The sequence below is a fragment of the Pistacia vera genome, unplaced genomic scaffold, assembly GCF_008641045.1.
Source record: "Pistacia vera cultivar Batoury unplaced genomic scaffold, PisVer_v2 Contig50, whole genome shotgun sequence".
Lineage (NCBI taxonomy): Eukaryota > Viridiplantae > Streptophyta > Magnoliopsida > Sapindales > Anacardiaceae > Pistacia > Pistacia vera.
Genome location: NW_022196335.1, coordinates 378,200 through 400,418, shown reverse-complemented (window position 1 = coordinate 400,418; position 22,219 = coordinate 378,200). Strand labels below are relative to the sequence as shown.

At 34.3% G+C, this 22,219-nt stretch overlaps 2 pseudogenes; both read left to right on the top strand.

Moving 5' to 3' along the window:
• LOC116105507 overlaps nucleotides 1-3,954 on the top strand; it is a 54,765-nt pseudogene extending 50,811 nt beyond the window's left edge.
• Nucleotides 3,955-4,023: 69 nt separating this feature from the next.
• LOC116105506 lies at nucleotides 4,024-21,688 on the top strand (annotated as a pseudogene).
• Nucleotides 21,689-22,219: the final 531 nt, after the last annotated feature.

Below are 22,219 nucleotides of genomic sequence, written 5' to 3'. Positions count from 1 at the left end.
AACTCATTATTGTGAGATGGTACATACAATGTTGTGGTTTTAATTGTTTATTAGAATCTTAATGTTCCTGAGTTTAATTGCTTATTAGAATCTAAATGTTGTTGGATTAAGCACTTCACTCAGCTTATTGATGAGGATGTACATTCTTTTGGGGTTTAATTGTTTTTCTCAAACAAATGCAATTTGAATGTGAACTCGAAATGGTTGAAGCATGCTCAGATATAAGTTAGCTGATCTGTTCCTGATAGCATAGTAGTTGTGTTGGTATAAAAAAACGGAATGACTTTTCCTGTAGATATTTGTGCACCATCTCTTTAATTTTTTGTTATTTTTACTTCTTAGATATGTCTTTCCTATTTTTCTGTTTGTTTGTTTGTTTAATTATTGGATGTGCTTGGTCATGTTACTCACCATGTCCATGTCAAAGCTGCTGCAATTTACATGCTGTTTCAGGTCGTCAACTTATAAGTGTAAAAAGTGAATCTTGTTTAATTTTTCCTGGGGTTCTGGGCTGGGATTGTGAGCTGCCTGGGGTTTTTTTTTTTTTTTTTTTAATTATCTGGACTGCCCAGTTTTGTTTTGTTGTGTTGCTGTGTACAATTAAGCTATGAATTAATTAACTGTTAATCATCATACACTTTAATTAGCACTTTCTGTAATGCTAATGCATTGTACATGGAATATTATTGATTGGATTTTTGTTCATTTTTAAATACAATATATGAATCATAATAAGAATTGTCTTTCTAGTATTCTCTAGTTTGCATGCTTCATTCTATTCATACTTCTTTTGTTATTATTTTGTATGTTCGTATCTTGACTTTTATCTACTATAGCTATATTTCTAATTTTTTATCATCTTTTTGCTTTATTATTAAAACCATAGCATATCTCTCTGTCGTGTTTACACACGTTCTGGAAATCAGAATGATGAGCATGGAGGAAATTGTCGAAGATGTAACTTAGCAAATACAATGAAGTTACACAATATTTAGGAGCTGTAACAATAGCATCTTGGAAATTGCTTCTGCATTTTTTGTATACTCTTCCCTGTAACACGTTTCTATTTATTTGTAACTTAGGAAGAATTTCATTACAAATTATGTTCTTTTGTATAAATGATCATGAAGAATTTCAGCCATAATAGCATTTTATTCTGCTGCATTCTCTATATTATGCACTTTGAAAAATTTGCTGCAAAGTAGGGACAAAATGGTTCATTTGCTGTGTCTATTTTTAACAACTCATAAGGACAAACTGGTAATTTTCTCAATTATAATACTTGATGCATAATTGTAATTCACCCTAATAATGGTGATATTTACGTAATGAATGGTTGATTAATCATGAATTAATAAAAACTAAAATATCAACTTCAGAGCATTCCAATCTTTTCTATTATTGTTGTCCTTTAACAAACAAAATCGTTAACAGTGTGAACGAAAAATACATATGGTCATTTTTAAAACTTTTGGGTACCAATTTTCTTTAAAACAAACTTTGGGTAGGTGTAAGTCGTTCCCCCAAGTAATTTTCAACAAAACAACCGCGATCCACTCTTATAGCAACATATCACCATTCCTTAATGCATAATACTCCCTACGTTTACCAAATGCATATCTGCCCGTCCAACATGAAAAGAGAGACGCGGCATCTAGTTCAATTACCTTTTCATCTCGTTACTCCGGATAAGTATGTTAGTGAAGGAGAATTGAGAGATCTTGTGGGGGTAAAATAGTTTGTTGTCTTAGAAAATGTTACGGTACTTTTTCGCCAACAAAATGGCTTTTATATTTTTAAGAAGAGTTATATTACACTCTAATATTCTTACTAACTTTTTCTACAAATACCATATGTCGGCTAACAATTGATTAGTTTGCATGGGTCTCATTTGTCCAACAATGAGTTCCATTGACCAAGCTAATTACAGATTACCACATGGATTAATGAGAGGTGTTAGTAAAAGATGCTTGTGAGACTAGCATTATTTCTTTTAGAATCTCTTTTACCTTTTTTTTATTTTTTTATTTTTATTTTTTTTTGAAATTCGAATCACCTACCAAAATGCTAATGTCTTTTGTGGAATTATGAAACAGTCCCTACATCATGCTGCCTCGCATCTTTTTGACGAATTGCCCCATGCCAAGATAAGTATTTACTACGTTAGTTAACCAAATTAGGAAGCATTCATAACAAAACACCATATGTAATTTTTCATAATGCTCAAATTGCTCTTTTATGTAAATGAATTTTATAAAAAAATTGTGATTTCAAAATATTTCCTCTTTTGCAAGCAGGATCGAATATGAAAGTCACATGAGAAAAAATTAGACAATAACAAATATTATAATAACTTTCTCGAATCGAATAATTGAGCCACATTGATATGATTTAACTGTCTTCATTCAAATATATTACTATTAAAACACTCAGAGGAGACACATCTCTTAAAAGTTGCATAATAAACTAAAAAGACCGTATTAATTCAAACTACCAAGAGAAAAAAGTAATTTGAGAGCGACAAGAGTTGCTAGAAACCACTTTGACAATAAAGATTATTCTTAAATACATTCTATATTTTTTTGAATGTTTTTAGTTAGTATCTTAGACTTTAAAATATATTAGAATCTTACATTTTTTTAATCTTTTCTTTTAGAAACCATGCATTTGTTACTTAATGGCTCCGTTTGGTGTCACAATTTTGTATTTTGGGAAAGTTGTTTTGAAAAAAGTTAAAAAAAAGTTGAATTAGGCGGGTATTACGATGTAGGTTTACAAATTATAAAATACCCCCTATGTTTATTTTTTAACAAAACCCCTTATAATAAACATTAAAAGTTACAAAACACCCCCATCCACCCTCAAATCACAGCCGGCCACCACCGCCGGATGGTTGGCTGGAGTCGCCGTAACAAAATATTAAAAATATTTAAAGGTATTTAATTGAATCAACAAATTTAGGGGGTTTAAAAAATGTTGAATAAGGTGAATAAATTGTGAGTTTTTGGGTATTTTACTGTTAATTTTTTTGGAAATACTAAAAGTAGTATTCCCAAAATCCAACCAAACGAAGCCAATATTCTCTTAGCGTTATATTTATGAAAAAGAAATGACTCTAACCCTAAACCATGACAACTTAATTATCAAAGAAATAAATCCAACTAAACACAAACACTAATTAAAAAACTAATATAAAATAGAAAATACAACTTAAAAAAAAAAAAAAAAAAAAAAATGACGCTAACCCTAACTACTTAAACACAAACACTAATTAAGATGAAAAGCTAATTATAAATAAGAAAATGAACTTACTAAATTAAAACTTCTAAAAATCAAACTAAACTCTTTAAAATAGAAACTTATTTGAAATCCTAATATAAAATCCTAAATAAATAAGGAAACTAAATAAAAAATCCCAAAAAATAAGAAAACCAAATAAAGAAAGAACAAAATTAAATTCTAATTAAATCCTGATTTAACATTATTTCCCACATTATTCTTTTCTTACGGTAAATTCAAATTGTCTCTAGAATTCTTTTACTTCACTGCTCCTTCTTCTTTTGTTTACTCTCTCCTTCCGTTGCTTTCTTCCCAAGTAAGCTTCATCTCTCAGCACTATCCAAACCTTCCCTCTCTCTCTACTTAGCGCTTACTGTAACCCCCCTTCTTTCTCTTTCATATTTCTCCAGCTTTTATTTTCCTTCTATTTTTATTTTGTTTTCTTTTTAATTTCTCACTTTCTGTTTCTGTTTTTGTTTTCGCTGCTTGCAGATGTCGATTTAGTAACTGAAAACTCTTCCTCTTCATCACCTGTACTTACATACATCTTTTTTTATTTTTAATTTTAATTTTTTTAGTTTTAATTGTGTTTTTTGGTATATATTTTTTGATCTTGATTTTTGTTAAGCGTGTTTGTCTGAAATTTGCTAGGAAGTGAGTGTGTTTGGACACTGAGGTTTTGGTAGAAGAATCACGCGGACGCAGACGCAGGCGACGTGGAGATGGCGGGAACTCGTAGTGACGATGTTTGATAATGAGCTGTTGGTGGTGCCGTCTGCGCTTGGTGATGTTGAGCCGATTCTCGGTGTGGCTAAAGATTTGAATCGAGTACCCGAGGGTTGCTTATCGATGTAGTTTCTGTGTTAGCTTAATAGTTTTATTATTATTTATTATTATTATTTTTTTATGGTAATGTGGCCACCTTTGCCTTTGCTACACATTGAACCCAAGATCCCTTAGTTTGTAACTCTTCAATCCTCCTTCACTCTGTGGCCTGGTATATGTATTGATAGTGGTGTTGAGCCCAGACCCCTTGGTCTTTTAACTCTTCAATTCATCCTTCACTCCACCTAAATGTGGAGTGAGGGATGTATTAATAGTGTTTTTGAGCTCACACAGTTTAAGCTATTAGGTTTGTTAAAATGGAACAAGGATACTAACCTATATGTGGACAGACGAGAATGCTGATATAGTAATATGGTAACATTGTTACTAACTAACACGCGAGGCTCAAGCAAGTAGGTACAAGTATTAAGCTCTGATGGATTTTGCTTGTGGATGTGGTGGGTCCCGGCAGTGGAAGTGAAGATATTTGTGTGTCTTGACTGTCTTTATGGTTGTTCTCTCCTGAGCACACTGCATTGTGGAGTGGGATATATATCATCCTGGTGTTACCTGTTAAAATTTCTGAAAAGGGAATGCATTTTTGATTGTCTTCAAGTCTCCTCTGTTATGGTTTAAACTTAAGTTGCGAGTTATTTATTATTCTTTTGGGAAAAAAACATTTGTGCTCTGTTGCATGCAACCAGCATGAGGGCAGCATGTACTTCATATGGCTTGTGTATGTGCAATGCACTAACTGTAGAGTCCTTCTTTTGGAAGTGCTTTTGTTTTAAACATCCTTTAGCCAGTTTAAAAATTTTGAATAGTCTGAAAATGTAGAATTCTAAGCCCTACCACGACTATATTCTGTTTTTTATTTTATGCTACAAGATAATTTTTTTTTTGTTTTTTTGGTTATTCTCCGTGGATATTAGCTTTCTTACTTAGCTATGTAACAACCCATGTCAATAATATTTATTGTTTGCTTTGATCCTAACCCGACAGTTGGATTTACCCAAAGGTTTCATAATGATGAAAAGGCTCTTACATATGATCTAATGACTTCTCTGACAGTGATATTGGACTTTAAAAGCTCCATTCTTACCTCCTTATCTTGGCTACTACTTATGCTATGCTTCAAGAGTGTTGGACTTGGTGATACCCATAAATTGCATTTGACTGGTTTTTTTGCATAAAAACACTAAGATTCATTATTTCATGCACAAAAATCATTGCAGTGCTTTGATGTAATTTAATAAAGTTAGAATCTCGTAACTTGCCTTGAAATATTGTTTGGATGTCCTTACAAAATGTATGAACTCTCGCTGTCTAACACAGGAAAGCTAAACCGTTGAAAAACACTAGATTATTGTTTCTTGTACAAAAATCTTTGGCAGTGCTGTGATGTAATTAACAAGTTTAAAGTCTTGTAAGTTGCCTTGAAACATTGTTTGATGACCCTTACAAAATGATGAATTCTCGAGCTGTACTAGTCCAAGAAAGCTAAATCTTTTAAATGTGGTTTTTTAGATAACCTTTTGTAAAAATGGTTGTAATTGCTGCCACAAATTCATATTAAGTACCAAATTTGAGAGGTAATGACATCTAAAAACTAATAAACATTGGCTTCCCAATGTAAGGCCACAGAAAACAAGAGCTTCATAATAACTACTTTTTTTTAATTTCTGTGGTTTTAGAACTTAAATGATATTTCTGGCTGTTACCTTGCAATACTGGTTCCTTAATTGTGTCAGAGCCTATTTTGACTCTTATTTTGTGGTTAATTCTTGAAAACCTGTACTGTGTGTAAACAAGCTTCAAAACATGGCAAAAAGAATGCCAATATTGTGTTCACTTGGTAAACCATGACTAGTAATTGCCTTGCACATGAGGGAGTGTGTTACAGCTTAGAATTGTTGATCTTTACATATGTAGTTTAAACTTTTAGGATTAGTGATATTACTCTTGACTAGGGTATGACCTTACCCAAATGGTATGTATTAAAAGAGTCATATGTGTCTCATTGTAAAGTTTTTTCTCTGGACTCTATGAATTTTGAAGTGTTTATGGGGAATCATTTGCTCCCTTAATTTGTTTGTCTAGAAGTGAGAACAGATACAATATATATATATTTTTTCTCTATAGTCATGACTATCCATCGTTATAGTTGCAGCATGTATCTCTCATGTTATCTTTTGTTTGCTTTAAACTCAGTTTCAATCTGCTTCTTTCTATTTGAAATTTTATTGTTGGCAGAATTCTCTCTTATTGTATTTCTAATGCGGTGATTATATGTTTGGTGAATGTAGGCCGCTGTGCCTTACAAAGCTCAGAGATTGGATCCCCTTCTAGTGGACGAGGTGTTCGCCAGTTCTAAGGCCTGCTTCGAAGTCTCCAAGAGTGAGCATTTAGTTTTTTAGCTCGAATTGAGTGCCTACCACCCTTGTTTCATTTTTTATTTTCAATTTGCCTTCTTTCTCATGGAAGTTTACTCTTAATTCGAATTTTTATGTGTTGTTAACTATTATGTGGTTATATTGAGAACTGGAGTAGGCTGAGATGTGCCATTAAAAGAATATCTAACAGGGAAAAATCTTTTTGTCTTTATCTGTTGAACTTTGGATATGCTTAACTTATGTTCATTTCTTGAGTCGTCTATCTAAAATTTTTTTTTAAACTTACGAGAAACTGGTCCATGAGAGTCATTTATTGTATTATGCAATTCTTAGTTGTGCTATTCAATGTAATGGATGCAAACAGTTGCTTTATGCCTTGACCGTGATTCGTCAACACGAACTGCTGTGATAAAATGAAACAGCTGTGTAATAGGACATAGAGTGAAATTTAAACTGGGAGGGTTCATTTGTATTCCACTTGAATGTGTCTTTGAATATGTTTAAAAAACTGAGTTTGATGCTGCATGTGTTGAACGGTAATAAATGTTGATAAAAAATGCAACATGTCTTTGTTCATAACACTAGCAAACCTTGTTTGTGCTTGTTGTTGAAACTGGAGTCATATTCAGTGTGTTTTGACTAGTTACCCTCAAGGTTGGACTTGTGGTAAAAGCCCTCAGTTTCAACCAGGATTCAAGGGTTCAAAACCCTCTTAGCCACCTGCTTGGATGTTATATCTAATGATTTTTTGTGGCTGCCAAAGTTATAGTGTTTTGAAGTGGCCCCCAATTTAAATTTCTGTGACATATGGGAAAGGTCGGGGACTTTGGGTGAAATAAAGTTTATGCTGAAACTTGTTGTAGAATGATGTCCACTGTCTGCAACTTTTGCCAAACACATTGCTCAGTTCAAATATCCAGGTGCTTAGAGACAGTTCCGGAATTTGTTTTGTAAGCAAGATTTGATATGGGCGAATCCACTTAAGACAATTTTATGCCTGTAAATCCTATGTGCTCAAACGAAGCCTTATGCAGTAGCACAAGTACCTCGACTAGCATTTATCTCTATCTTTTGGTTCTAAATCTTTTTCTTCTTGTAGTAAGTAGTGTGGGTTTCTTGATGGCTTTTGTTTTTTTTTTATTAATTTAATTATTTATTTTTTATTTTTTGCAGGAGAATATCCAATATAATAGAAAGATGGAAAAAATGTGATGTGCATAATAGAGAGAATTTATCAACATTATTACAAGAATATATCCAAGCATTTCAAAATGCGCTGATAAAGCTGACCGTGAGTTCTGCGGCTGATAAATAGTTCTTTATATGATATTGATAAATTCTTCTAGGTGATATGATCTGGTAGTGGGATTTGTTGTACTGATAACCTTTTTTTCATTAGATCCAGTGCACAGTTACAAAGCTTACCAAACTGCTAATTCTTTTGAGGTTTTAAGGCTATATTATGGAAAGAGACTATGGAAGTGATCGTGTGATGTGACATATCCTGACTCTAGTGGTTTGAGTACAGCTTATATTCCACTTAAATGACTGATGGAACTGTGGTTTATCATTTGTACAGATTGTAGAAGCCGTTATTCCAGAAAGATACATATGTTGTCCGTACAATATCCTTCCTCTGGATCCTGATGTGCAAATCAAGCTATTATGAAAATCCTGAGGTTTGTCTCAACTTTACCTTGTCTGGTCCTCGTTCTAGCTTCTATTGTTTTGCTACGCTATTATTTTAAATCATCATTTGCAGATCAAGCAGCAGTTTGTGCCCTCCGTAACACTAGGGGTCTTAGATGCCAAGAACACAATCAAAAGCAAGATGAAGACATTCTAGATTGGCTTCAGGAAATATGGATTTCAGGTGGAATGAAAACGTCTTCCTTTTTTTTTTTCTGATGAATATTTTGTGAAAAGAAAAAGAAAAAAATTGTTGAATGAATGAGACAGAATTATTTCTTTTGTCAATAATTATGGTCTTGCAATGTTGTGTTGGGAGTCTATAATTAAATATCTGGAAGATCAGTTCCTTTGTTTTCTTGAACTATTCTTATTTCTTAGTCTCATCATTGTACAGAAGGATAATGTAGCTAATCAGAGGGAGCACCTGATCTTATTACTTGCAAATGTCCAATAGGCGTTTCCAAAGTCTGATGGACAACCCGAGGTTTTTCCTTTACCCTAAACAGTTTTTAGGGAATGTACTTTGTTCTTTTTAAATAGCCCTACCAAGCCGTGATGGTGGCCACAACATTTTGCTCTCTTCTTGACTATATATGATTTCGAGTTTTTTGTTTCTAGTTAAAATTCTTGCTAAATTATGTAGACATGCAAGACTCACAGCTTTCAAGGTGCCTTCTTACAAAATTATTTATTCCTCTTATACTTCATTGATATCTTCATTTTTTATTTAGTTGGATGATAGAGCTCTGAAGGATGTGATGAAGAAGCTCTTCAAGAACTACAAAAAATGGTGCAAATACTGTATCGAAAGATAGTCATTGGTAAGGCTACTGACAGTTACCAGATACTTTTATTGTCTGTTTTCATATTGAAAAATAAGTTTGAGATAATAACACACAGGTAGGTTAATTTTTCGCCTGAATAGGAGGTGTTTGACACGGTGATAATAATTGAATGGAATATGATTTTGAAAAACCAATAGAATTCTTATCGGGGAAAAAATGAGAGAGAGAGGAGAGAGATTAGTATTGTTTTAGCAGGATTGTTGGAGTTAACATGGATTCATGAAAAAAGTTTCATCTTGCGTTTTGCTGTTTTAATTTGTTGGTTCAATGCTGCAGGTTAAAAACCATACCGCAGGAGGTGCAACAGCATAAATTACTCTATATGGGTCTCTATCTTCTAATTTGGGGGGAGCTGCAAATTTGAGATCATGCCAGAATGTCTTTGTTATATTTATCACCATGTATGTTTTCAAATATTCTCATCTTCTTATATTGCACCTGTTGTATGTGGAAAAATGGTAATATTCAACAATTGCTGTAACAATCTTATGCGTATTAAAATGAATTTTTCATTTTCGTGTGTATTATGTGTTTGGTTCTTCACCAGTGATTTGTATCTTCAGAAAATGCTTTCACTGAAATTTTCTGCTCTATTGAATGCTAACGGCTTTTGTGTTTTGCTTACTGTAGATGGCTTTGAATTGTATGATATGCTTGCTGGAAAAGTCAGTCCCATACGGAAGCGTGTGGACCTCCCTGTGGAGGTGATGAAGAAGCTTTCTTGAGGAAAGTGGTTACGCCATATATGAAGTGATTGCAGGGTATGCATGCATGATATCTCTGAAGGCCATAGTTTTTGAGTGTTGTATTTCCTTTTTGGTTCTTCCGCCTTTTGTATTTCCTTCTGCATAGATGTTGAAAAAAGATCATATGATTGTGTTTCTGACAGGAAGCTGAGCGAACGTCAGCAGGAAAATCAAACATTCTCAATGGAGGAATTATGATGATTAAATGAATACTTCTGGATTAGATTTCCATTTGTTACATTTATTCTCTTCATTGGACATTCTTTTGTAGGTAAAATTCACTGTGCTTTTAATACAGGTCTGTTGACTGTTTCCGGCTAGGTTGGCCAATATGTGAAGATGCTGATTTCTTTTGTCTACCCATGAACAACTCCGTGATGAGAATGGGGTAAGCTATGGTTGCTACTCACTGTTTCCTCTTACCTTTTTCCTGGAGTTATCCTCATCCGTGAAGCCTTAGCATATGATTGATTGTCTTGTTATTCAGAGAACAAGCCACTTATCGAGATCGATGGATGGGAAAGTTAATTTTGTGGAGATTCGTTCATTCTGTCATATTTTCAGAAGCTTTGATCGAATGTGGGTTTCTTTATTCTGTCCTTACAGTAACCCTATTTCCTGTCTTGTATTCGATTTCCTTAATATTTCTTTCATGTTATTAATCTTGCAACTTTGGTGATTGTGGCCTGTTTCATGAAAGGTTATGATTATCTTGCTTGGAATGTTTCGGGCCAACTAAATGGAGTTTGATGATGAAGTATTCATGGGAGTATTAAGTGTTTTATAACTGCATCTGTACTGAGCTTGGGCAAGGTAGGTGTATGCATTCAATTCGTAGTGCAACATTAATTTTTATCTGATTTCACCCTGATACATTCTCCAAGGATTAGTATATCAACTTTCTTCCTTTAGATATAGAGATTTATAACAATGAATTTTCCACAGTTCTGTTAAAGTTAGTCAAGTAAATATACTTAGATTGTTCCTCGGAAAGAGCATATGTTTATGTGGAGGTGACTTTATCTTATTGATGCATTAGTCATATAAATCTTCTACAATTCCTGAACTAAGCTATAACATATGGGCCATAGTATTTTCATCGGTCAAACATGCTGTTAATAGGTGTGATATTTTGTTCTAGTGACTTTATGTAATTATTTTCAAATTCTATTTTGCTTCGTAGTTGCATTATTTTCTCTTATCTGTGGAGGTGCAATTCCTTTAAAATTGAGCTGTGATTACAGCTATATGGTAGGTTATAATATATCCTATTATTATTTTATGCTCCCTTTGCCTGTGATGAAGTTCAATTTTCATGATCTTTTATCCTCAAATTTACTATAACTTGTTAGCTACATTTAAGTTTCGGTGTTAAAATCTGATCTACCTTCTGCTGTGACTGTTAGTTTGAAATTTTGTTTCTTATTTTCTCATTCTTTGTCTATTGCGGTCTATATTAATTAGCTATTCTCCTTCTCTCTGTCTCTGTACTCTCCATCCATATGTGTACAATGACATTTAGATATCATGGTATAGTTATTTCACAATTAACTGGAAGACATTTGTATTGAGTGGAAAGTTGCTGTTCTTTTTATTATAATGGATCTCTACTTGCTGAGAGCTTTCATGTGATGATTTCTAGGTTTGTTATGCAGCTGTCCTTGATGTAGTTTCTAGTTGGAAGCGCAACGGAGCATGTCATTCCATGTTAAGTTGAGATACATTTTAAAACTTTTTCAGCTGCTGCCTGGGTGATTGTGCTACCGTCCCTTATGCCTATACTTGGGAGAATCCCCAGGTTGCCCAAACCATCAAAAGTTGGTTTGGCAATAGTCAAATTCACCTCCTTTTTTGTTTTGGCTGTTGTTATCTATTTGTCCCCAATATGCTGGCTGCTGTTTTGTTTCTTTTCCCTTTCATTCTCGATTCCTGGAGAGATCTAATTTAGATTATAATGCTCATGATGTGGTGGTCAAGGTTTGTGGATTTTCTTTCAACATTTTTTTTATGTGGTTAGACATCAATGGGGTTTGCATCTTATGGTTGATTTACGAGTAGTTCCTATTCCCTTTCACCTTGCAGCCTCAGCTCTATGTAGGGAGGGGAATGCATGAAAGCACATTGTCTGTCTTCATGTAAGGGTTCAGTGTTCAAATTTGATTATGCTTGCATATGTTTGTTTACAGCAATTGATGTCCTTTTTTCTTTGTTTAATGTTAGGTATACATGTTCTGGGTTCTTCTTATAGTTACAAAGTTGGCTTTTAGTTACTAATTGAGTTTGTCTTTCATTAATCATTGGTACCCCTTTACTTTATTCTGCTTGTAACCAGTATATATATCAGTACTACAAATGTTGACAAAGACAATATTAAATCGAAGAGACGAATGACGAAGATAGTGACGAATCTGTTAATCTAAGCTGCCTCAAATAATTGTTCTTGCATTGTGTTCATTTGATTTATATAAAACTTCGTGTATTATTACTACTGTTTTTCTTTCTGATTAAAAAAAAACTAGAAAAATGTATTAATATACAGGAGATATAAAGTGAACAGAAATCAATCTGAAGGGCTAACGAGAAAGCATATTAAAAAAAAAAAGAATAAAGTTGTATACAAAATGTTTTCTTAACTCCAAAAATTGAGCCAAACAAAAAGCTGGCTGAAACACTCAAGTCTCAAATTGTTCGGGATGGCAAGAAAAGAGGGGTCATCAACCATGATGGTGAACATTGCTAGAGAAAAGTCCAAACTCCCGGTTTGGTCCCCCATTGTCAGCCATCTAAGAGTTCTGGAAGGTTTTGGAGTTCCCATAAGGAGGAGGAAACACTTCCACACAAAGGATTATCCGGAAACCAATTGTCTTCCAGAAAACGATCACTTCCAATTTTATGTAAAGAAGAATCAGGATAGCCTTGGAAAGAAAATCCAACGGCTTCTAGAATATCCTTCTAAACCCAACCATTATATGAAGGCTAAATTTAACCACATACCATGAAAGTTTCTTTTGAGAGGAAGTCCCAAAGTCAATAACTAATGAGCTTTGGTTCTTTTCTTTCCAACTCCCAATTCGCTAGATGATTTCCTGTAACGGACCACTTACTGTACTAAATTTTGTATTGTGCTTTATAGGTGAGACTCAATAGTTTTTTGCGCTTATTTTAAAAACCCATTTTGGTTGCAGATAAAACCTTTAGTGGGTCCAACAAAGGACATCATAGTGCTCAGATAACTATTCCAGTGGCAGAATTCTTTCCCATGTTAAGTAATTGATATATCATAATTTGTTATGTCATTCATATAAAAGAATGAAAAAAGTGAATATTTATCATTTACTTTTTTTTTCTTGGCAGCTAGAACAATGTTGGCGTTGTGATTGCTCTCTGGGCTCCTATTATTCTTGTATGAGTCATAACCTTCTGATTCTTTGCTAATCCATATGTCTGTTTGATTATCTGATATGATGCTAATTCTCAATATTTTTCTGCAGCTGTAAATCTGTTTCATTGTGCTGATTGTGCTAATTTTACCAAATTTTTCCTAGGTCTATTTTATGATGCCCAGATCTGGTATGCCATATTCTCTACTTTAGTTGGAGGCATTTATGGTGCATTTCGTCGCGTTGGAGAGGTCTGTGGAACTATTTCACTTTCTAAATTCTAAATTAAGTTCTGCATTTTTATTTTCCATTCATCTCCATTTTTATGTTTTTTACTGCATTAACGAACAAACCTCACTTTACTTGTCTAACACAAACTCTGTTATGATGTTTAGAATGAATGATGTCTCTTTTTGTCAGGGAGTTTAATTTAATGCTCTTTCCCTTGCACACTAGATAAATGCGAAATTAATTTTTGCATTTTAGCATAGGTAACATCCTAGAAAACCTTGCTTCATTGTCTCAATCTAGAATTCTACCTCTATATTAAAATATAGATTATTATATGAAATTATGATGAGACCCTTAGTGTGCTGGTCTATTGTAGAAACATAAGGTTGTGAAGTAGGGATTTGGTGATGTTGGCAGGAAACTTCCATGGGTTTAGGCTAGGACAGGTGGCGATTGGGGGTTGAGACAGCAAAGGAATTCAGTGAGAGGGAAGAGAGAGTGCTGGAGGATAAAAGGAAGGGAGAGAGCAGATTAGGGCAGAGAAGAATCGGAAATTTGGAGGAGCTGGCCCTGACGCCAGCATGTCTATGTTCATTTTTGTTATCCTTTTACTGTTTTCTTGTGTTCTGTCTGATACAGTCTCGTATATATCATATACTTATCACTTTTGGGTTTTGGCTGTGCCTTCTACTGTTTTGTTGTGGAATTATTGCTTGGTTCAGTTGTGGAAGAGGGTTCCATCAAATTACAAGATTATTTTATCTTCTTATTGTCTTACTTACGCTAACTTATTGTATACATTTCAGATTCAAACATTAGGAATGCTAATCTTGTTTGAATCTCTGCCTGGTGCTTTTAATGCCTGTTTAATCCCGAGGAGAGAAGTGAACCAGAGAAGAAAGGATTGAGGGCCACTTTCTCCGGCAACTTTGCTCAGGTTCTAATTGCCTAATATCTTTTGAAGGATTCATGCCTTCTTTACAATTTTATTGTAAGAATCCTGAATATGTTCATTTTCTACGCTGCAATGTCATTTGTTTGTTGTTGCAGATCCTTTCAAACAAAGAGAAAGAAGCGCTAGATTTGCTCATTTGTGGAACAAGATAATCAGTAGTTTCAGAAGGAATCTTATAAGCAATAGGTATGCGGCGTGGCTTCGTAGAATATACTGGCTATATTAGAAACGTAAATTCCTCAATTGTTATTATTATTGTGGTTCGTGCCTTGTTGTTCTGAGCTTATACTTTTAACCAATTTCAGGAAATGGACTTGCTGCTTGTCCCATATTGGGCTGATCGTGATTTGGACCTTATTCAGTGGCCTCCATTTCTGCTGCAAGCAAGGTTTGATTCCTTTGCTTTCCATAAACATTTAGAACCTGCTGGTCCAAATAACAATTTCATTTTCTTTGTAGATCCCAATTGCATTAGATATGGCCAAGGATAGTAATGGTAGGATGGAGAGCTGAAGAATGGTATGGAGACTGACCCTTACATGTCCTATGCTGTGAAGGAATGCTATCTTCATTTAGGAATATCATTAGTTCTTGGTTAAGGGGACCGTGAGAAAGAGTAAGTTCTGATGCAATGTACTTTGGCAATTCTATCCGTCAATAGAGATGTCGTCAAGTCTAGCATTTTCTAATGTAATTGGTTCTCTTGATGGTGTTCAGGGATAAAGTACTATTTCGGGAAGTTGACAGACATATAGAAGAGGTACATTAATTAAGGAATACAAATGAGTGCCCTTCCTAGCCTCTATGAACACTGGTGAGCTGATCAAATATTTGGTAAATTCAAAGTATATTGTAGCATTGTTATTTTTTTTTAATTCGAGTTCAACTGTGTGATGGTCGTTCCTAAATCAATCATTTTGGTTTTTGCAGTTAGATAATAAACAAGAGGATAAGGATCATGTTATTTAGTTTCCTGGACATGCTGGAGGTGGTGTCAAGAGATATAATGATGGAGGATCAAATATACAGTTGACATCTTGATGTGATAATCTCCTCCAAGTACATGTCCACTGTAACTCCATTTTTTGTATCTGTTTTTTCTTGAATAGTTTGGTAGATCAACCCAGGTGGATGGGCATGAAGAGGTGATTCCACAAACTATTATTTGCATCTGATGGAGCTATCATATTCCCAATACCATCAGTTGCAGAAGCTTGGAGGAGAAGGTGGAGTTCATAATCTAATTTCAGATCTGGGATAATGCATCTGCTTTTGCACCTTTCATCTCTTATACTTCTTTTTATTGCAGATCAGACGGCTTTATCTGTTGCTTACTACAAAAATCAACTATGGACTACCATCCAACTTAGAAGCTAGGAGCGTATATCTTTCTTCTCAAATTCATGTTAATGGACATGCCTCCTGCACCTAAAGTTCGCAACATGCTTTCTTTCTCGTAAGTATTATTGCTGATTCATTTTTGTTCTAATTGGTTATATGTCGGAAGGAGTCTAACAATCCAACGAGTATTTTTTTTTTTTTTTAATTCTATTATGCAATAAATCTGAGGGCAGTCTGTGAACAACTTGCTCTTCATGTTGCACACTGTTGCTTCTATGAATAGTATTATTCATTTATTAACATCTTTCATCACAATCAAAACAAAATTTATTTAGTTGCATTTCTTAACCCCACAATCGATTTTTTCTTCTGATAAGGTTCCCGTGACTAGAGCAAGATTAAGGCTTTTTGATATAGGGATTGATTATACTCAAAACTTCCTAATTTTCATTCTTGTACTTTTGAGTATGATTGATGACAGTCAAAAAATAGCTATAATGAAAATACTTGTAATGAGTAGATCGTAGAAAATGAGGGCTTGGCTGCCATACGGTGGGGCTTCGTTATGGGTATGGTACTTAGCTATCATGAATGTGGGACATGTATAAACTTTTATAAAGATATTGTATCAAAATAATAAATTAAAGATATCTAATCCTCAACTTAGTGTGATTTTATGTCACGTGTTGTGTGCATAGAGCTTTATTTTTCATCAAAATATTATAAATTCCACAACTTTTAGCCCATGACAATTGAAATCCATGGGATCTTTAATTATTTTTTTTTCCCAATTCAATGAAGTGAGTGGGAACTTGAAAACTTTTTGTGAAGTTTCTCTTGTTGCCACATGTTGACAATTTCATTGTCATATTAGTATTATTTAGTGCTGTATTACCATCTTATAATAGAAGAATGTAGCTGCTTGAAGTTTATCTTGTGAACCATACATTAGACTGTTCAAACTCCCACATTAATACCAGAACTTTATTGAGAAAATTCATACAATGGCGTGATCGTAGGTGAAAATGTCCTCACTGGTTTAGTAGTTCTGCAGTTTAATTATTACTTCTGCTTTTCTCAAGTGTCACTTTTCTTGTAGTGTTTAACTCCATACCACACGGAGGAGGTTCTCTCTCTTTGAAAGAGTTGGAATCGCCAAATGAAGATGGTGTTCAATCCTTTTTTATTTGCAAAGAGATTTCCAGGTTTCTCCTTTGCTCCTATTATCGCCTTGATGAATAAAAACTTTTACGATATTTGTTTCTCCATTGTACTAATCTCTTGTTGGTTATAGATGAATGGAACAACTTTCTTGAGCGAGTAAAATGCCTTAGTGAAGAAGAACTTAAAGGATCTGATAACTAGAAGAAGACTCCGCCTCTGGGCATCATATAGACCAAACTGACTAAACTGGTTTTTACAGTCTCTCTGTGTGGTTGTGGGTCTGTCAGAGTGTGGATCTGTATCACCCTAGATTATAATTCTCTGCATTGTTGTCCCTGCCTCAATTTACTGATACCTTTCTATGAATACAGTGAGAGGTATGATGTACTTCGAAGCTTTGGAGCTGCAGGCTTTTCTTGATATGGCCCACATGAAGGTAAATATTTGTGTTAGAAATAGCAGTGCCATACACACAAGATTTTTTAGTCTTTTGTAAAGCTCTAATCTCACTTGACAACTGCTCCACTTTGTATCTCATTTTTTATATTTCATAATACTAGTGTTTCTTAAAAAGGGAAAATTAATGCTTGATTGTGTGCACATTTGTTTTATAGATGCTTTTTCTCAATACATAATTGTATATTATCATGTAATCGATGCTGCATACTTGGTTTGATATTGTACCTTGTAGATTTATGGAAGGCTATAAGGAATCGAATTAAATGTGGATGATAACAAGGGGGAAACATCATGGTGACGCAGTGCCAAGCCCTTCCTGATATGAAATTCACGTATGTCGTTTCATGCCACAATACGTATTCACAAGCGATCTGGTGATCATCGTGCACGGGACATTCTGAGCTGATCCAAGGTGTGTGTGTGTTAATTTCTTGCTGAATCACTAATAGTAATTAATTGTACTGGTCTGTACAGTTTGGATTAGCAGACAGTGTGGGGCTCATCATAACATATATGTCTGAGATTAAATTGTTTGAAATCAATAATTTGAGTTAATTTTAACTGGTTGATTTATTTTACTTGGCAGGTATCCCTCACTTCGTGTAGCATACATTGATGGAGTTGAAAAACCTAGGAAGACGGATCAAAAAGATCAACCAAAAGACCTATTACTCTGTTTTGGTGAAGGCTTCACCAAAGTCAATTGATCTCCAGTTCCAATTCAAATTTCTACAGAGGTAAAGCTCAATTTTGTTTGGGTAACCATGTGGAAAATTGGATATGGCTTTTATTAATTGTGAAATCATTTTCTACAAGTAGGTCAGATCATGGATGTGGATATTCATATCCATGTTGAAGCATTTACTTCCATGTGCATGGTTGGGAATTTCTCTTGTAACTGTTTATTATGTGTATTCCATAAAGTTGATCCTACATTGATATGCTTCTTTTTCGCTTTCTGGTTTTACACTAACTTTAAGGATTTTGTTGGAGAATTGTTTTTGAAAATATTCCAATTGAACTCGTTCTTCTTAAAATTTCTTGTATCACCTTGCTTTTGAAAGCAAATAAATTGTATTCAAATTCCATATTGAATAAATTAGTTTTTCAGTTTATATTTTCTCAAGTTGTAAAAATTATCTGGACTGTTTAAAATACTTTAAGGTTGAAACACTTACCAATTTGTTCGGAATATGTATTTTCTTAGGAACATTTTAATATTTTTCCAAGAATCTCATTAAGTTATAATTTCCTTTTTCTTGATTGTTGATACTTTTTGTCCATCACTTATTTTTTGGAATATAGTTCAATGTCAATATTCGGCGTCATATCATTTTCAATTCGTTCCTCTTGTTTCCACTCAGGTAATTTATCGTATAAAACTTCCTGGATCTGCTATTTTGGGTGAGTGAAAGCCAGAAAATCAAAACCATGCTATTATATTCGCACGTGGAGAAGCCTTGCAAACGATAGATATGAACCAGGTTTTGTACTAGTATAAAGGAATGTCATAATTACATCATCCCACAGCCATGTTCAGTTTGCTAAGGTGTTTATTTCTTTAATTACATGGAAGAAGCCATAAAAATGAGGAATTTGCTGCAAGAATTCCTTAAAAGCATGATGGTGTGAGGTATCCGACTATTCTTGGACTGAGAGAGCATATATTTACTGGAAGGTAAAAAGCACTTTGACGACCCTGGATTTTAGTTTGCAGCCTTATATAAATTATTTAATAATTCTTTTATTATTTGATGTAGTGTTTCTTCACTTGCTTGGCTCATGTCAAATCAGGAGACCAGTTTTGTGACAATTGGTCAAAGACTGTTAGCCAAGCCTCTGAGGTAAGTTATCATGTTTTGAATTCCTTGCTTCAAATCTTCATTTCTTTTATGTTATTTGCATGTTTTCGCAAAAGTATATATATGTGAAAATCAAAATTAGGAGAACTTATTTACATGAAAAGTTGCAGGGAAAACCATCTTTTTTGCTTCTAAAATCATCTCTGATATTATTTATTCCTATTGCAGAAAGATACACACAAGTTANTTTTATGTTATTTGCATGTTTTCACAAAAGTATATATATGCGAAAATCAAAATTGGGAGAACTTATCCACATGAAAAGTTGCAGGGAAAACCATCTTTTTTGCTTCTAAAATCATCGTTGATATTATTTATTCCTATTCAGAAAGATAGACACAAGTTAGGATTTAAGATCCATAATTATATCTATTTCACCTTTTCGGGCAGCTTAGCAACGTTGCAGGTTTTACAAAATTGAACTACTAGCTCAGATTTACGACTTTCTTCATGGGGATGTTTTTATGAATATAACTTCTGATGATATTTATGAGTTAATTAAGTAGAATTTGTGTCCCGGCTCTGCAGCAGGTTAAATAAAAAGCAGTGTTGAACTGTTATAACAATCGAAATTTTTTTGTAAGTACGGTGTTTATATGTATTCATGTACATATCGGTATATCGAAAGATCAACAAGCAAACATGGTCTGCTTGGTGGGGCTCAAACCTTTTCCCAAGTATGTTTATAGCACAATTGGGTAAAACTTAATATAGCCGAATGCTTGGAAGTGATTACCACAAACCCTAGTATAAAGCAATGTATTGGAAACCTCAAAATTTTCAGAATGGGTATCGCTAAAGTCATTTTCAGTTTTGAAGAGGAAAAAGATTAGCAAATGGAAGTTTTTACTCAGCATTGAGTCTTTGATATTTTGAATGAATTGAATGGGTAACTGATATTATGATCAATCTTGATGGCTGAAACATTTAATAATGTTGCAATCAGATGATTTTGAGCATCTTTGAGGTCACCACTTTCTTAATAAATATTTATTTCTTTCGTTTTCTTTCTCTATGCCTGACTGGGCTGATTGGCTGCGTCCTTGTCTCTGGTTATGCAGGGTTCGATTCCATTATGGTCATCCAGATGTGTTTGATAGGCTCTTTCACCTTACTAGAGGGGGTGTCAGCAAAGCATCCAAGGTTATCAATTTGAGTGAAGACATATTTGCTGGTATGCTGGTCTCTGGAATTTGTGGACGATCTTGGATAGTTGGATCTGGTAACATGTGTTATTTGGTTGTGTCTGCAGGCTTCAATTCTACCCTTCGAGAAGGCAATGTTACCCATCATGAATACATACAAGTCGGGAAGGGAAGGGATGTTGGCCTGAATCAGATATCCATGTTTGAAGCTGAGATAGCTAATGGCAATGGGGAGCAGACACTGAGTCGAGATATATACCGGCTTGGACACCAATTTGACTTTTTCCGAATGTTGTCATGCTATTTCACTACCATTGGATTCTACTTCAGTACTCTAGTATATTGCACATTTATTCTTGTTTTTTTTTTTTTTATTTTTTTATTATTTTTTTTTTCACTTTTTTTCGTGTAGTTTTCTGAAGGTATAGACTAACATCATTTTTCCTTTATTGACAGATAACTGTGCTCACTGTGTATGTGTTCCTGTATGGCCGTCTCTATCTTGTACATAGTGGTCTTGAAGAAGGGTTGAGTACTCAGCCAGCAGTTCGAGACAATAAGCCTCTTCAAGTAGCTCTTGCTTCTCAATCTTTTGTTCAAATTGGATTTTTGATGGCCTTGCCTATGTTAATGGAAATTGGCTTGGAGAGGGGTTTCTGGACTTTACTAAGTGAATTTTTTCTGATGCAATTGCAATTAGCACCAGTCTTTTTCACTTTCTCTCTTGGAACAAAGGCTCACTATTATGGAAGGGCATTACTTTACGGAGGTGCAAAGTATAGGTCTATTAGTCATGGGTTTGTGGTCTTCCATGCCAAATTTGCAGACAATTACAGACTTTATTCACGTAGTCACTTTGTCAAGGGTATTGAGATGATGATCTTGCTTATCGTGTACCAAATGTTCGATCAATCTTATAGAGGTGAAAGTGGTTACATGTTGATCACAATTTCTATGTGGTTTATGGTGGGCAGCTGGCTTTTTGCTCCGTTCCTATTCAATCCTTCTGGTTTCGAGTGGCAAAAGATTGGTGATGATTGGATTGATTGGAATGAGTGGATAAGCAAACGAGGAGGTATTGGTGTACCTGCAGAAAAGAGTTGGGAATCATGGTGGGAGGAAGAACAAGAGCATCTTTGTCATTCTGGATTGCTTGGGATCATTGCCGAGATATTGTTAGCTTTAAGATTTTTTATCTATCTTATCTATCAGTATGGGCTTGTATATCGTCCGAAAATTACAAAAGACGGCAAAAGTTTCCTAGTATATTCTCAACTCCAAATTCTTTAATTGATTTTTGCTTTCAGTCACTTCTTATCTTACAAATATAAATACCATAACCTTTTTAACTTNAATCAATATTCTTGTTGAACCACTTAATGCTTGTTCATGTGGCGATGGTGGCAGTCATTTCCATTTTGTCGATACTTGGTGTCGTCAAAATGAACTAGGTACTGAAATAGCCTCTTGAATGATGCAAGGCAATGAGAAACTTGAGTGAGGCACTCACCTTTGGTGCTTGGTTGGGTGCTTACTCGAGTGTAGAAGTGTTTGAGTTGGCACATAACTAAATTAAGAGTTCTTTTTCTATAAATTTACTTGGATGACGCTTAATAATATCGTAAAAATAATTTGGTATTCATTTACTCATAAATTTGTATGAATATGGACATTTCTGATGTTCTAATAGGTGCATGGTCCTGTTGCCGAGATAGACACACTTTGTGTTGGACCTAGCTATGCAACAAGAGAGGTGTGATCAGCTCTCTCCTATTCATGGTTCAACAAATTTACTCACTTTATGTAGTATTGTTCATGAGCTTAAAATTACTTCTGGGAATGGATTGCAGGATGTTAATGTTTTTACACCGGAGATAACAAAAAAAAAAAAAAAAAAAAAAA